General features: G+C 35.2%; 1 protein-coding gene across 2 annotated transcripts in view; it reads right to left on the bottom strand.

Annotated features, from left to right (window-relative positions):
• Nmdar2 (glutamate ionotropic receptor NMDA type subunit 2) overlaps positions 1-16,594 on the bottom strand; it is a 415,630-nt gene that overhangs the window by 22,123 nt on the left and 376,913 nt on the right. The gene's annotated exons all lie outside the window — the stretch shown is intronic.

Raw genomic sequence — 16,594 nt, 5'->3', positions numbered from 1 at the left:
CCCTGGATAACTTTTAGATTTTAATATAAAACGTTGTGTTTTCTCTTTCTAACACCGTTTAGATTATATTTCTCACCATGACAGTAAGGGAGAAACAATGCTTTCTTTGAGTTGTTCTCAAAAGCGATCAAATTAGCCTGAGGGATTAATTATTCAAGTATTATATTTGAAAATGTTTGACCAATTTCACCAAAAGTATAGTAATATTAGTTTATTTCGGGCAAACAGACACGCCCACAATATACTTAGATAGAGAACATTGAAATATTGTTATATAATATTATATATTGGTATTTGTGCTTCGTCGTGCAATTTAAAACGGCCATAAGGTAAATGTATATTATATCATAAAGCTCGTGTTATGACTATAATATAACCTAGTTTATGGAGGAGATAATATTATATGTCTACCTAACGTTTTTAGGTATGTTCACTTTTATTATTTTGAACCCAAATTTGATTTTATGTAACCTTTGAACTTCATTAATATTTCATTTTAACGTCATTGTTTTACAGGAATCTGGTCCTAATAGACAAGGGAAGGTAAATATTATGATGATGGAACGACATCAAACATTGTCTTGAAAAACACATCTGCTTCTTCCGTAGGTGCTCACAAATGTATTTATTTATAATAAACAAACAGCTTTCATAATTCAAAGATGTACACAAACAAATGTTATTACAAGGCCAAGAAAAGTGAAGACGAAAAAGTTTATTTTGCTAAAATTGGATAGGTACCAGTGTTATTGTGTCTTAACCCCTCGGGCTAATTTCTTCGCTTTTGGGAACAGCTTATAATGTGGTCTCATCGAAATAATTATGTCTCCCATACTGTGATGGTGAGAAATACGAACTAAAGGGTGTCAGAAAGAGAAAACACTACGCTTTTTTTCTTGTCTTTTGCAGTACCAAATATACAACATGTCTTCTCAAAAAATGTTTAGTAAAACCGAAAGAAACCACACCTTTTGAACCAGAAGATATTATGAATGTACCCAATTGTAAATGCTTTTGGAGGAAGAAACTATAAATACATATTCACTATGGTCTATAATTCTCTTCCTCGGGCAGTACAAAAAAAAACACTCCAAAATCTGACTTAGGTTAATTTCTTCGCCTTTGAACAGCAGAAATGTGAACTAAACTGTGTTAGAAATAGAAAACTTCACGCTTTATCAGCCATACAGTGGAAGAGTTGGCACCGCGTTTGGGTCCCACCCAGGCGAAGTGTGTTCAATTCCTCGTCTGGCTAAGTCCTCCATCACAACACAAGCAACATGTTCCGCTTACTGTGGTGGTCAAGTGGTGGTAAAATAAGGTTTTTAAATATTGTCAGGTTATTCGTAACCCGGGAATGTTTGTTTTTGTTAAATATATATTATCTATAAATCCACTAGTTAATCATGGAAGAATTTAAGTGCACACCCCTATAAAACCAAAGGTTCCGACAGCAAACTTATGGAACTGCATATTTTTTTATTAATTATTTTTATAAAATAAAAAAATGAGGTGACAAAAATGTTTATCATACATTTTTCTTATCTGTAATTTCAGGCATTCATTCGTTAGGAGAGCTAGCTACTTCTAACACTTTTTATGTTTATTAATTGTATAGATATGATTGTTAGAACTTTATATTTTAAAAATGATATATTTATTTATAAAAATGAAATTTGAAAAGTCTATTTCATCGCCTCTCAAAAGAAGTTTTTAGTGTCAGGATACGTTTGGGCCACTATGCAGAATTTTAAATAAAGAATTTGAGTCAAAATTAATCATCGTGTTTGAAGGGAGTTAAAGTTGAGTAATTTAATGAATTCGTTGTAAAGTGTGACTTTAATTTATGTTTTATGTGATAAAAAAATAATAGATAGTAAAAAAATAGTCTTTTACGGAGGTATGATATGAATTTCGTGGAATTCGAAAAATTTATCAATTTTTTAAATGTTTCATCAAATATAAGAGGAAATGTTGATTATTGGTACAGTGAATTTTTTTGGAAAAAAAAACTGCAATATTATTAGCATTGAAATAACGAATTAAGATAAAAATTTCCATTTTCACAATTTTTTTGGTCCGCTTCGGTTCTTATGAAAATTTTCATAAAACACAACGTAATTCAGATGAAATTCCTGTGTCAAGCGTTTTCGGGAAACAACAGCAACCTTATCAGTATTACGGAAATTCTCTCATATTAAAGTTGCCTTGATAAGACGTGTTTTGTTACAACCGTTAGCAATAAACAGCGAATGGCATTTAGAACGAGCGTTGAGTGATTTGATATCAGAAGCGAGGACATCATTTATTTCTTTCAACCCATAAAGATCCTAACAACGGAATATCACCGTGGAATATTATATCGTCAACGTCATCCCCTTTTATGATCGAATCCTATGTTTAACGTTGAGTGGAATGCCGATCAAAGAAAAATACGAAATTCTGCGTATTCAGGAATGAGGAATTTCAAATATTTTCGAAGGTAAAACTCGGCTAGTGGCGAACTTTGTAGGCATGCATGAATGTCAGAGGTATGCGACTAAAACTGTCTCTTTTTTTTTCTGAGATTTTTTTTCTGATACTGAATTCTACCTTAAGTGTATTGCCGAACTGATTATTAGTTATTGTGCTTTACTCATTAATGTGAAATTTACTCATTTATGAGTAAAAAAGTGTCATATATTAGGGGAAACAAAACAGTTTTTAGAGAAATAGGCTTATTTTTGAGGTTTGAGTTCACGAAATAGATAATAAATAAATCGTTAACAGTACCTACATATTATTTTCATTCTTACTTGATACCATTCAATATAATACGCATATATATATATATAAATATATATATACAGGGTGTCCGGAAACTCGTAGTACAAGCGGGAAAATGGTGAATCTACATCACATTTGGAGTCGATTTTGTAGTATATTTTTTTTCGATTTGAGCTTTCGTTATCGAGTAAATCGAGTTAGAAGTTGATTTTTTTTTTTTAATCAAATTCTTATAAATTATTACTGAAGATCAAAGAACCCAACTAATTAAAACTATTTGAAAGTAAAACAAATGAAGAAACTCGGATTTGAAGCATTATTTTGAAATCACCCTTCATTTAATCCGGTGTAATCATGAAATATTTCTGCTCTGCAGGGTTGAAACATCTGTTGTTCAACCCTAAACACCAGAAAAAACTTTAACCCTAAAATAGCCGAAACAAATTTTTTTTTGTTTTTTTTTTTTTGTGAAAATGCTCAAATCAAAAAACTTTATGTTTATTTGGGTTCCCCATGTGGTGTAGATTCTCCAGTTTCCCGCTTTTACTACGAGTTTCCGGACACCGTGTATATAAATATATATATATTAGAAGATATTTATTAGAAGATTAGTTGATCTTTAAGACTGTAGAAATTTTATGACACGACCTTAACCACTCGGAACATTAGAACGTCAAAAGACGTAAATATGATAATAGCGGTCAAGACATTAGTACGTCTTTTCACGTAAGCGCGCGAGATTTTACAAAAATCGATTTATTTCCATCACTAGTATACGGATTGCCATGATTTAAAAAACAGAGTATCGATAATGAATAACGCTACGCGTCTGCATTCAAAAATATCTATGGAATCTTGAGGTGCATTATCTGAGTCGATTGAATCTGTCAGCTTGTTCGTTCGTAATTTATTGCGTTTTTAAATAATTTATTAAAAATATTTTAGTTTGGACGGTTAATATTTTGAGGTGACCAATAGTTTTTAATTATATTTCTTCAATATATAAAGTGTTATTTCTTTATGATACTCAGAAAAAAGTACATTTTTCACAGCTTTGAAATAATGGTCAGCGATTTTTACATATTTTTGACGTTTTCAGAAAATGTATATTTAGAAACGCAAATATTTACGTATAACAAAACAATGCGATAGTGAATTTCATAATCTTTCCAAAACATTTTTTAGAATGAAGCTACGTTTCCCAAGACGTGAGTTATGATGCTTTTAGCAAAAGTCGTGAATAACACAAAAATTTCCGCGTTTTGACAGTTCTCAAAGGAACACATAGCATACAAATGCCTTTGTCTGAGAGGTTAAAAAGTTTCTTAGATGTTTCAATGCGGACTATGAAGAGAAGAATATGATCCTTTTTGGATATGACTGCATAAAAAGTTTAACAGTGAAATGAAAAAAAAAATTGCGTACCAATGTATGTACATATAAAATATATACATACCACACGATGTATGGAACTCGTAGTATAAGCGGAAAATTGGTGAATATTCATCACATTTGGAGTCGATTTTGTGGAATAACTTTTTTTGGTTTGAACTTTTGTTTTCCAGTAAATCGAGTAAAAAGTTTTTAGGTCAAATAAAAAAAAATGTTCGCGAGGAGGTTAATATCAGCTGTTCATTTTCGGATCATCAATGAAATAACAAATTAGATATGTACGGTACCAACATTATTTTCATTTTAAAACTTACACTGTGAGATTTCTGCTGTTTCTTACGCAAAAAAATCACAAAAATACGGCCAAAAAGAGCGTTACGTTTAGCAAAAAATGATAATACCAAATCTCTGTGATTGAAAAATATAGAGGAATTTACCGCACGCAGTAGCAGCGAAAAGCAGAAAAATAAATTGTTTTTATAGAATATTCAAACCATTTCTACTCAAGCGATTGATGTCATCTATATATACATTTGACATATTATTCAATTCACACCATTTATCAAAATATTAATATGAAAACATATAAAACTGCTAACTACGGTTTAAATCCAATGAATCCATCTTTATTTCTCCGTTTATCTCATATTTTTAGTTTCTATAAATTTGGCATTTTATGACAAGCCATCGCTCAAAACGCTTTTCAAACTTTGCATAGTATGTCAAAAAATCGCTCCACGAGATATACTAAAAACAAAACAAAAAAACCGATTTTTTTGTTATTGTTATAAGCTACATGAATGTAGATTTATTCTTTGAAAGATTAACCTTACGGTCGAGAGCTGATAAATGGGTCATTCTATGTCCGATTGTAGTTAAGAATCAAATCGTTTTGACAGAAAACTCAGAAAAATTATCTATAAAAATAGTTAAAAAAGCTCTCATTATGATTTCCACATTTCTATCTCGGAAATATTAAACAAAATGATTATTTTTAGCGAAAACTTTCTTAAATACATATACAGGGTGTCCGGTGGTAAAGTGCAGTCACTTCGGGAGGTGATTCTACGTGATCGTAGGAGTAAAAAAGATAAATAACTTTTTCTGAAATTCCAACTTTTAGATGTACTTTTAAGCTAATAACGAAAAATTTCTCCGACGTGCCTAGACGGCATTATTTTTTTCGTCGTTGCCAAATCTACATCCCGCGCCCCTTCCTGCACCCCCCGCTATTGTAATTCAGTAAGCAAACGTCTGTGCTTTGAATGTCACATAATTTGACGCGCGGAGTAAACAACTTTGAAAATTTAATTTATCTAGTGTTAAAAGTCTCATTTAAATAAAAACTTGTTAATTTAGTGTCTTTATCTAGTGTTTAAGTCTTACTAAAAAGTACATCTTTATTAGGTGCGTGTTTTCCTTAAACTTCGAGTTTTATCGAGTTTACGCCAAAGAAGTAAATAACGTCGAAGATCTCCGGTTACGTATTCACGAAGCCGCAGATGAAATACGCCACAATGTACGAATTATAAATAATATTACTGTACGTTTACATACTTGCCTACAAGCAGAAGGTGGACATTTTGAAAATATTTTAAATTAGTAAAAAGCGATGAAATTAGTTAAGTGTTCAATGAGTTATTAATATTTTTTATAATAAAAAGTGTAACGTGATTTTAGTGCAGTTCTCTTTTTGAATTTGGTAAAATATCAAAACATACGACGAATTCTGTGTTGTTATTGTTTACAATTCACATGCGGTTTCCATGGATACGCGCCACTCACAATATGCAACGTTGCCACGTTCACACTTGCGAATTTATCGGGTAAGTTTGCACCTACACTATGGCTTTTTTGCAGGTATGTCTTTTTGTATGAAAAAGAAAAAATTGGAATTTCGGAAAAAGTTATTTATCTTTTTTACTCCTACGATCATGTAGAATCCCCCCACGAAGTTACTGCACTTTACCCCCGGACACCCTGTATACAATTATTATGAACTAGTCTTTGCAAACTATAAAGTATCTCAATTCGTCTCAAAAGGTCAGTGGCTGAGTTAGCACCGCGTTTTGGTTAAATTCCTCAGCTGGCTTAGTCTTCCATCACAAAACAAGCAACATTTTCCGCTTATTAAGATGGTAGTAGGGGATTTTCAAACATTTTCATGTTATTTGTAACAATCGTAACCCAGAAATCTTTGTCTTTTTATATAAAAAACGAAAAATTTGAAAAAAAAACAAACGACACACATATTTAACTGATAAGAACGATTGCATTATTAAGTATGGGTTGTTTCAGAGAATTTGAACAATGTATTAAACTTCGAAGATTCTTTTCAAGTTCTGTTATCATATCATTATTGGTCAGTTTTTCATTAAACTGAAACAATAAAAGAACTTCAATAGAACCTTCAGAGAACTTGAAATAAACTTTTTGAAAATTTTGATGAATTGTTCAATTTCTCTGAAACAACCGATCCTTAGAGTCGGATGTTCTTAACGGTCACATAAATATGCATTACGATTTGTGCGGCTTAATTGTAACGTAGTTACTAAAAAAATGTGGATGCAATGTTGTTTTTGTGTATGGCAAGTATGCCGGCAGAAGTGGAAAGCGAAGCAAAGATAGACGTAAATTTAGATTTTTGCGGGATTTTTTTTTGGCGAGACAGAAGCCGGGTTTTGCCGGGAATTTCGACGAAGTTTAAAAGGAGTGTATTATTTCTACGTAGTAATATAATAAGATGAGTTTTTTCAAACGAGCTCGTCGTTCCCCCCGTTGACGGCGTGATCTCCTGCGTTCGTGAGACTACCAAAATGATGAAAATGGCTGACATGGTTGGTGCGGGCGTCTCCTTCGTTTAGTATCCTTGGACTTGAAAAGAAACCCTGGAAATTATGCCGAGAGCCACGCTATCCTCATTACGCTCATATACACGCAGTTGGCTGAGAAAAGATCGGAAACAGATTGCCGCTTGATTCCCGGACAAGAGGGATGGACCTCGTTACCTTCATTCCAGAAAAAATCCTATAAGAACGCACCTGGAGGAGAATACTGCCTTCAAACAAAAACACGCGGCCATAAAGTTCCTCTCTTTTTCTCTCTCCCTAACATACTACGAGGCATATCCAGAAAGTAAGTGTACTGAGGCTCTCACGACCGAATGAATTTTATTTTCGATATGTTGGCTACACTTACGTGTAGCCTGACTCTTTCCCTCCGCAACGAGACCTGTTCAAGGTCAGTACGTTGAGAAGTGTCAACGCGACAACACGTTTCGTGAAAAATGTCAATCCAATCTCCCGCCAAATGCGAAATACGCGGCGTCATCCGTTATCTCGTTTGGAAGGAAAAACCTCCGTTTGAGGTTTATAATGAGGTTAAAACTGCATATGGCGATAAACCTATGAATTGTACGAGTGTGTACAAGTGGTATCGCGAGTTTAAAAAACGGTTCTCACCTCTTCACCCTCCACCAAAAAGTTCAAAACCACAATTTCAGCCAAGAAAATCGTGGCATCCGTGTTTTGGGACTGTCAAGGCATAATTTTGATTGAATATCTGCCTCAAGTGGAGACCATCAACTCTGCAAGATACTGTGAGACCCTAAAAAAATTGCGGAAGGCGATTCATAACAAGAGGTGAGGCATGCTGACAAAGGGAGTCAGCCTGGTGCACGATAATGCCAGACCACACACGGCCAACGCCACGAAGGAACTGCTTGCTTCGTTTAAATTGGATATCCTGAACAACCCCGCGCATTCCCTTAACCTAGCACCTTCAGATTATTATCTCTTTACCTCCCTGAAGCTGTACATGGGTGGAAAAAGGTTTTTAACCGACGAGGAGGTAAAGGAGGAGGTGGAAAAGTGGACGAAGGTGTTGGCGGGAAACTACTTCGAGGAAGGCATCAAAAAGTTGATCTCCCGCTTCACCACCTGCATTGAGAGGAATGGCGACTATGTAGAAAAATAGGTTACATATGTACAACGGTAACCATGTAATTTTTTTGTTTCAATAAAAAGATTTGTAACCTACAAAAATTCAGTACACTTACTTTCTGGATACGCCTCGTATATCATCAATAAGCCCTCTAACGGAAAGCAGTATCGTCTTGTCCCACAAATCCGGAAATAAATTTCCTCATTGTTTGCGTTATGGTGAGTGATATTAATATACACTTTCATTATTTATTTATTTATTTATTCAAACGTCATATTATGGCTTTTACAATACAGTTATAATCGATTTACAAGCGTACAGTGGTAAACAGGATAATTGTATCAGACGTAATCGTGTGACACATAAGACTGTAAGGGGCCGGTGATCCCAATCCGTGGAGGCGGAAGATGTCGTCCTTCAGTGGCGTGGAGGGGTAGAACGGGGCCGTCTCTGAAGCCGCTGTAGAGCTGGTCCGTTCGCTTGTCGCTTGTTCTTGAGCTGATTCCGAGTCTGGTCCAGGCAGGCAAGGGGTAGGCAGTCCGTGGTCCAGGGTGAGGCGGGGGTCAGAGTGAAAGAAGGCGAGCAGAGTCAGAAATCGGAGCGAGGTAGAGGGCATAGCAGAGAGAGAGGTGTAGAGCTGGTGGTGGTTTCTGGAGATCTGACGTTTTGAGGGCCTGTTGCCCGTTTTATAGCCGCCAGCGGGCGCATGACGCGCACACGGGCTCACTTTCTCTTTGATTCCTGGAATCCGTGAGCCGTGTTTGCGACGCTATCGCGGCGCCCCGCCGCTCAGCCGGTAGTTTCGGGCCGTGGTCGAACGTGACCACGGCCTTCCTTTGTTTGGGCACGATCCTCAGAACCGTGCCCGTGGGACGTAATAACGGCGTACCACTGGTCATTTGTGACGCTATGACGGCGCATGGCGCACGGCACGGCTTCCCACTACGTTTTGGCACGGTTCTAACAATCGTGCCCGAATTAAAATATGATTATGATTTTACCAGCTCTCACACTACTTCTCTGCCCGTATACCTCTAGCCAAGCTCCGACGTTTCATTTATTGTATTGACATTACATATTGACGTTAAATATACATTTTTACATAATTTTCCATACATTTACAGGCAGTTTATTCAATTTAAGGACAGGCAAAGTTAAGGTAAATAGCAGATTTTAATATGTGGCGACCGCGTCCGATCCCGGAGCAGTACGGCCGTTACAATAATAATAGCAATGAATTAAAGAACATGTGTGTAAACAAAAACACTATTGCAAGTGATGCAGTTATTAATATAAGTACAGTAAAACAATGCAAAATTCAAAAGAAATATATACCAGTGTAACAATAGTTAAACTACTTTAAACTAGGTTTGTATAAAACCTGTCATAAGTAGAAGTATGAAGTGAGGTGAGGTGAGTCATTGTTACCCGCAAAATTAATTGAACTCGGAATACCTGAGTAGGCATCGCAACTTGGCATTATCAATTCAGGGCTGTCAGCGATTCAATGGTAATTATAAATAAGAAATAATACATAAAATGTTAGTTAACACTTTAAGATATCAAAGAGTCATGCAGCAGAATATTTTCATTCCTGATATTGATTATAGTGTTTGAAATAAATGTAATATATAAATTATACATTACGAGTGACATAATATTAGTTTTCTCAGGACAGTTCAGAGACAGTGGGACTATGCCATCACTAACAGCCTTTGAGAAGATTGTTCGCAAAACTTCGCTTTTTTATATGAATACTGCACAAGAGTTCCTACTGCTCCCAACCGTCTGGAGCCAGTATACCTAGTTGGGGTATGTTGGAATGCTGAAGTTAGAGGAGAGGAGAAAGAGGTAGGGTTGCGAATGGAGGAAGTACCTGGCTATAAGATTTAGTCACCAAACACGGCTTCAACCATTTCAAGCAACGTTGCAATTTTTAATGGTGGTCACACCAGGGTAATAATTAAAGTATCTCTCAACTCTGGAATATGCCTCATATACATTTTTAATTATTTTAAATTAATAAATTGTGAAATAACACAAAGTTAATCAAATAATATTTACTTGTGCACGCCGTGATTTGAACCAATATTATATCATATATTTAAACGCTACACAATTTATTTATAAATAAAATACTTTGTTTAAATTTAACCACTTTTAATTAAAAGTAATCTACATGTTTCAAAGCCAATGGCTTCTTCATCAGGATAATTAAAATAAACAATATTTATGCAGCTTTAAAATATACAGCTTCTTCGGTAGTTGAAGAAGGTACAACTATTGAAGAAACTACACAAATTATTCAATAATTAGTCCTCGTATTATTTGTGGTGTAGTCGAACGGATCGGGAAAGAGAAGGATGTGAGGAGAAGGAAGGTTGGTAAGTAGGTACCTAGCTAATTAAATATGATCACTGAATGATTCTAAAGCCATTTCAAGCAATGTTTTGATGCTAAATTCGTGCCAGTTTTTTGTTGCACTAGAAATCTAATCTCGTTGTTTCTATCCGGGATTCCCGATAAATAATTACTATTAAGGTGTCTTGTTTACTCAAGATGGGGGTTAAAATAATATTTACCCAAATGCGTGGTTTGTTAGTTCTGCGGAAGGAGTGGAATCGCAGTGTTGCGTGAAACCACGTTTTCCCTATACTGGTAATTTAGTAAATACCGACGTCACGTGGTAAATATTTACAGTTCAATAACTTCGTCAGTAATGTAGAGTTGAATCTTATATTTCTATTATATTACTTCCATCTCTAGTTAATCATTAAAATGAAACCCCCTTTGTTTATTCATGAGACACCGCCTTTAATCAAAATTCTGCAAAACATTATTAATTACTACTGATGTTAAGGTTTCGGTATTCTTGCAAAATCGTCTTACTAATTAGATTCTTATACGCCCGTTTAACGATGGTGTGGCAAAGCCGGCCATCGGCATGGTTTAAGACAGTTTTAACTAAACAAACGCCATGGTAATAAGTCAAGTTATTCACTGTGCTGATCTTACGCGCCGCGTAATATTAACACCACGTCTTTTGGCAAGGCTTTTAGAATTTAGCTGTTCGATGACTTTCACAGGCACTTTAATTATCTGTCTAACTAACCATCACGCCGATTCTCCGCAGAGATGGAACCATCATACATATCGTAATGATATATCATAAACGGAATTAAAAATAATTTGAAGAGATTCTTAATAAATTAGCAATAGTGTGTATTATGTTACTACTTGTTATTACAAATTAAAAGCTCACGCATTCGTGGTAGCCTGGGTGTCACTGACATAAACAGTAAGCTAGAGGAACGACAGTTAAGATGGTATGGGCACATAAGACGGAGACCACCAGACCACACAGTGAAGCAGGCAATGTCTATAGAGCTTCAAAGACAGTCATCCAGAGGTAGACCAAAGAACTCCTGGATGACCCAATGCTCCAAAATCATACAAAGAAACGGCCTAGATGAAAGTGACACTCAGAACCGAAGAAGCTATAACCTGAGAACGAGAAGAGCCGACCCCAACAGCCTACCTAGGCAATGAGTTGGGATAGTGCTAGGAAGAAGAAGATGTTACTACTTGTTATTCTGTTACGTGTTATTCTGTTACGTGTTATTCTGTTATTACTTGTTATTCTGTTATTACTTGCTATTCTGTTACGTGTTATTCTGTTATTACTTGTTATTCTGTTAAATGTTATTCTGTTACGTGTTATTCTGTTATTATGTTATTACTGTTATTCTGATCCTTGATGTGGTCTTCCTCGGGCGTCCCCGACTTTTTACACCATTCACACTTGTGTCATGTATTCTCCTTACACTCTTTCTTCATTCATTTGCTCTATACGCCAAAACCGTCAAAACTAATCTTGCTCATTTCCTAGCCTTGCATTCTTTGAGAATCTTCACATTTCTAACGTGATCAATGATCATGCATGGTTTTATCACACTTACGCCTCAGGGATATCATTTCTACAGCATTGAGTGTATTTTGTTCCTTCCTCTGCCAGCCTCACTGTCGTACCTGCACTTCATTGGGGACTGCTAGCTTTGTTTCCTTGGAAATTTTTTGATAACGCTATTTCAACGTCTTGGGTGCCAACTTATCCTCATGGATATTAAAAAATAATTCTCTGAACAAAACTGTATATTCTGTGGAAACTACGTATGTTAGATAAAATACTAATTTCATAATTATATCATTGTCTGATAAGACAGCATAAATTACAAAAAAAAAACATCATGGAAAAAACAAGTAAGAAAAATTAATCCAAAGGCTAGAAACCATATATAAAATCACAACAATAAAAAGCCCGAATAACCAATATCCAATGATCTCTGCACGATAGATTTGAAGAGCACCTATAATCTTATTTACTTGGTCTGACTCATTGAAAAAATTTAGTGTTGATGAAAATATTAAAATAAATTGAATCATTCGAGCCACAGTTCGCGATAATGCCCATCTTAAGAAAATAAGAAACCAAATGCGTACATCTTAAAAATTACAAAAACAAATTTTCTTTAAAAAATCCTCCACACTCCATACAGGCCGAGAGGGAATTGATTATTTTCCTCAGAGACCTCCTGTGTGGTGTTAATTCAAAAAAGCCATGAATTCTGGTAAAAAATGTGGTGAAGGATAAAATTTTGAGAGATGCAGAAACCTATACCTACATTGATGGGCAAAGATAGCCAGAAAAAATGGCTTTTAAAGTTCGAACCCAAGTCTTATATTACCGCCCATAATAAAGATGAATTTTCAAAATTCAACTTTGTGCAAATTTTGTGACTGATTTCGTTTTGCATTATGAATCCTGTAACCATTCTAAAATTTCAGCCCGTTTGGTACCATAGGGCCTAAAAATGGTGTTAAAATCTCATATTAGCGCCTATAAGAATGATGATTATTCCAGAAATGCAACATTATGCAGATTTTGTTATTGATTTCGTTTTGGACCATGATTCTTATCACGATTCCGAAATTTCATCCCGTTTGGTTCCATAAGGCACATATATAAGTATATGAAGTATTAAGAAAACTCATACATCCTTCTAATCCTTTTTACATGAAATTTATTTGTCACGCATCCATAACGGCGAGGATAGTAAACATTTTATACTATTTAGAAAATTCCTTAAAAAGACATAAGGCTCCAGACGATTGGGAGTAGTTGGGACTCTTGTGCGGTTTCAAACACAAAACAAAACAAAAATCAGGTAAAGACACTTTTAAGACAGACAGATAAAAATTCTTTTTTTTAAACGGCGCCATCTGTTGGACGTAGCAACACGCTCTATTGTTTTTCTATCTGCACGGACAGAATAAATCACAGAAACGCGCGGTGGGGTACAATTAGTACAAAATATGTTTAAAAAAACCTGTTTCGTTTCAAATTCGCTTTAACAAACAGCCCTTTTCTTACACTATATCTCAGCTAACAACGTCGCCTAACCGGTGGTGATAATAATGTTATCGCATAATCCAGGTTTTTCCAATAAGAGGTGTTATTTTGATATTCAATCGTAAAAGATCAATGGTTTCGTTGCTTGTGTGGCACGTAGCGCCGTCTTGTTGAAAGTAAACGTTGTCCAGATCAATACCATCAAATTCAGGCCATAAAAAATCATTAATCATCTCTCGATAGCGCAATCTAACAACATCTACCGAAATAACGGGCTATTCAAAATAATACCTCTTATTGGAAAACCCTGTAGTAATAATACTGTAACCATGTCTATAAATATGAGAACTGCGTACAACCAGCTCTTGACGTCATTGTAATTAAAGTAATATATTGAAATTTAACATTGTAGAGTTTATTGTATCTGTAATTGCGAAGTGATATTTTTGTTCAATGTAAAGCGTAGTTAAACAGAACACCGCGGTGACACAAACAATAAATAATCAGAATAAACTCCGAGCACTAAATTAGCATTTTTGTTTTCCATCGGGAGGATGTGAAAATAAGGAGGCGGAGTTTTCAATAATTTAATTTAACCGAAACAGCATTGTGATTTTTTTTGTAATTTCCTCGTCAACTTATTTCCAAGAAGACAAAACCCTATTGTTTTATCAATGACATTTTAAACATAAAAATACATTTGAAAAATGTAATGCGTCTTTTATTTAGCTATTTGAAAAAATAAGATTTTCTTAACGTAACGTTTTGACAGCCAAGGGCTTTCTGTAATAGAGGTGGCACCCTCCGACAGCTGCGGCACATACAAATTGTCTAGGTTATTTCATCCATGGAAACACATCATTGGTTTTGATATATTGATTGAATTTTATTTAGATGTGTCCCCTTGGGGGGTTCCTCCGACCTTATGTATTATTTGTTTTAAAAACTAAATATTCTGAAACTGTTTATTTTAAGGAATGTACATTTCTTGGATTGAGATTGATTCCAATTATATTATAAAGACGTCAATGAATAAAGTTATGTCTCTTCTGAAAAAGTGTCGGACGATGACACCACCCAATATTTTTTACCTATAAACAAATGAGATTTCTTTGTTTTAAAATCAGCATCTTCATAAAATGTCTTACGACTAAAAAAATATTTAATTCCTATTTTATTTTTTTAATGTGAATACCTCGTAAGAGTGCCAACTGCTTACAACTGTTTGGAGACAGTGAGACCATGGCATCCCTAATTGGGTTATTTTGTGAGGCTGAAGGTATTGACAAAGGGAAGAATAGAGGGAAAAGCAAGGTGAGTGAGTACCTGGCTATTCAGATCTGGTCACCAAACATGGCTAAAGTCATTTCAAGCATCGTTTCAATTCTGAATGGTGGTCTTACACCAGGGTCACACTTATAGATCTTCCACTCTGGAACGTGCCGCAAGTATACCCTGTATTATTTATGAATTGTGAAATAACACAAATTACTCAAATAAAATTTACTTACGCAAGCTGGGATTTGAACTCAAGTACGCAAGCCGTCAACATCACGTCTGTATCTATTGTTGGGTACTGGAGTATTAAATATACTCTTTGATAAATGTTTACGTCTTGAAACCTGCACCAGATTGATATGATGGGTTTAATAATTGTCCATATTTTGACCTCATCAATATCGTGTCTTAAAATATTCTAAAGGACTCAATGAAAAATATTTTCATCAATCAGAATGATCCACAAAATCTGTTGTATTTCAGGAAAATGCCGATAACTTCTGCTCGCTGAGACTGTTTGCAATGTGGCAATATCAATTGACGTGGTGATACCCCTCGCAAAACTCTCTACGACAAACATTTTCTACTATAATAAACGAAACGACAGAGAGTGTCCGAAAGGCAGGTACCATTTTCTAAGTATTATTTGCATGGGATAGTTTGATCAGGATGTATTCTATTTACACGTGTTCATATCCAAAAGTGCGAATAAAAAAGTACCCACACCCTCGCTTAGAAGTATGTAACCTACTTGCCCTAAAGCGACTTTTTTATTCCAATAAGAGCAGACCGAGATTTCTACCTTTGCATCCCTGCTTTTCTCCTGGTATTTTCAAATATTCAACCCGCCAAGGGGAAAAATTGTGAGGTCTAGCTGACACGTCGGAAAGGCTTTTATTGGAGGAATTTGTACTTGGCTCCGTTTATATGTGTAAAACACGGCGCCTTCTTGATGGTGATTTCTCAAACGTTGTCACGACACGTAAAGAAAATTCTCACACCGGAAAATATTTAACGCAGATCTTTATCCCATCGCACGTGTGAGGTGTTACAAAAACATGCACGGAAAAAATATCAGGAGGGAAGCTATCGTCATAATATAATACGTGACGTCGTTGAACCTGAAATTTTGAGATCAGTCCTTTTGACAAATCAAGGTTACTGTTAAATGATTTTGGTTGTTATTGCACAATTAGTGTAGAAGTGTAGACCGTAGAACATAAACGAAAACATTATTATTGTATATTTTAGAAGAAAGAAAAGCATTCCGGGTTACAAATAACCTTAATATCTCCTACTACTAACACAGTAAGCGAAAATGTTGCTTGAGTTCTAATGGAGGACTTAGCCAACTGATCTCTGAGTGGGACCCAGACGCGATGCTAACTCAGCCACAGACCGGTCTTCTGTAATCCACTTTTTTTTGCATTTCACAGTAAATATATTTTTCATGAGAAGGCACTGTTTTATGTAAGTATCGGCTACACTTAGTTAAACCACGTTTAACTTGACATATTATTGCATCATAAAGATTATACCTAAAACAGTTAATGTACAATTGCCGTGAATTAAAGCATTTAGCGTTTATTACCGTTATGCACTCAGTTTGTAAGTGTTAAATCAACAATAATATATATCAAAATCACGTACCTACACCATATTTTTTTTAGGATGGTACCTAAAAATGCCTGCCAGGCAGAATAATCAACTTTAATAGTTGCAAAATTACCTTGTGGCGTCATTTCAACTATGTGAAATTGAAAATCTTTGTAAACACCACTTTAAATTATGTTATGGCGTCATTTT

Source organism: Hesperophylax consimilis, chromosome 7, assembly GCF_061612785.1.
Source record: "Hesperophylax consimilis isolate HC1 chromosome 7, BYU_Hcon_1.0, whole genome shotgun sequence".
NCBI classification, from domain to species: Eukaryota; Metazoa; Arthropoda; class Insecta; order Trichoptera; family Limnephilidae; genus Hesperophylax; species Hesperophylax consimilis.
This window is presented reverse-complemented; position numbering and strand designations above follow the sequence as displayed.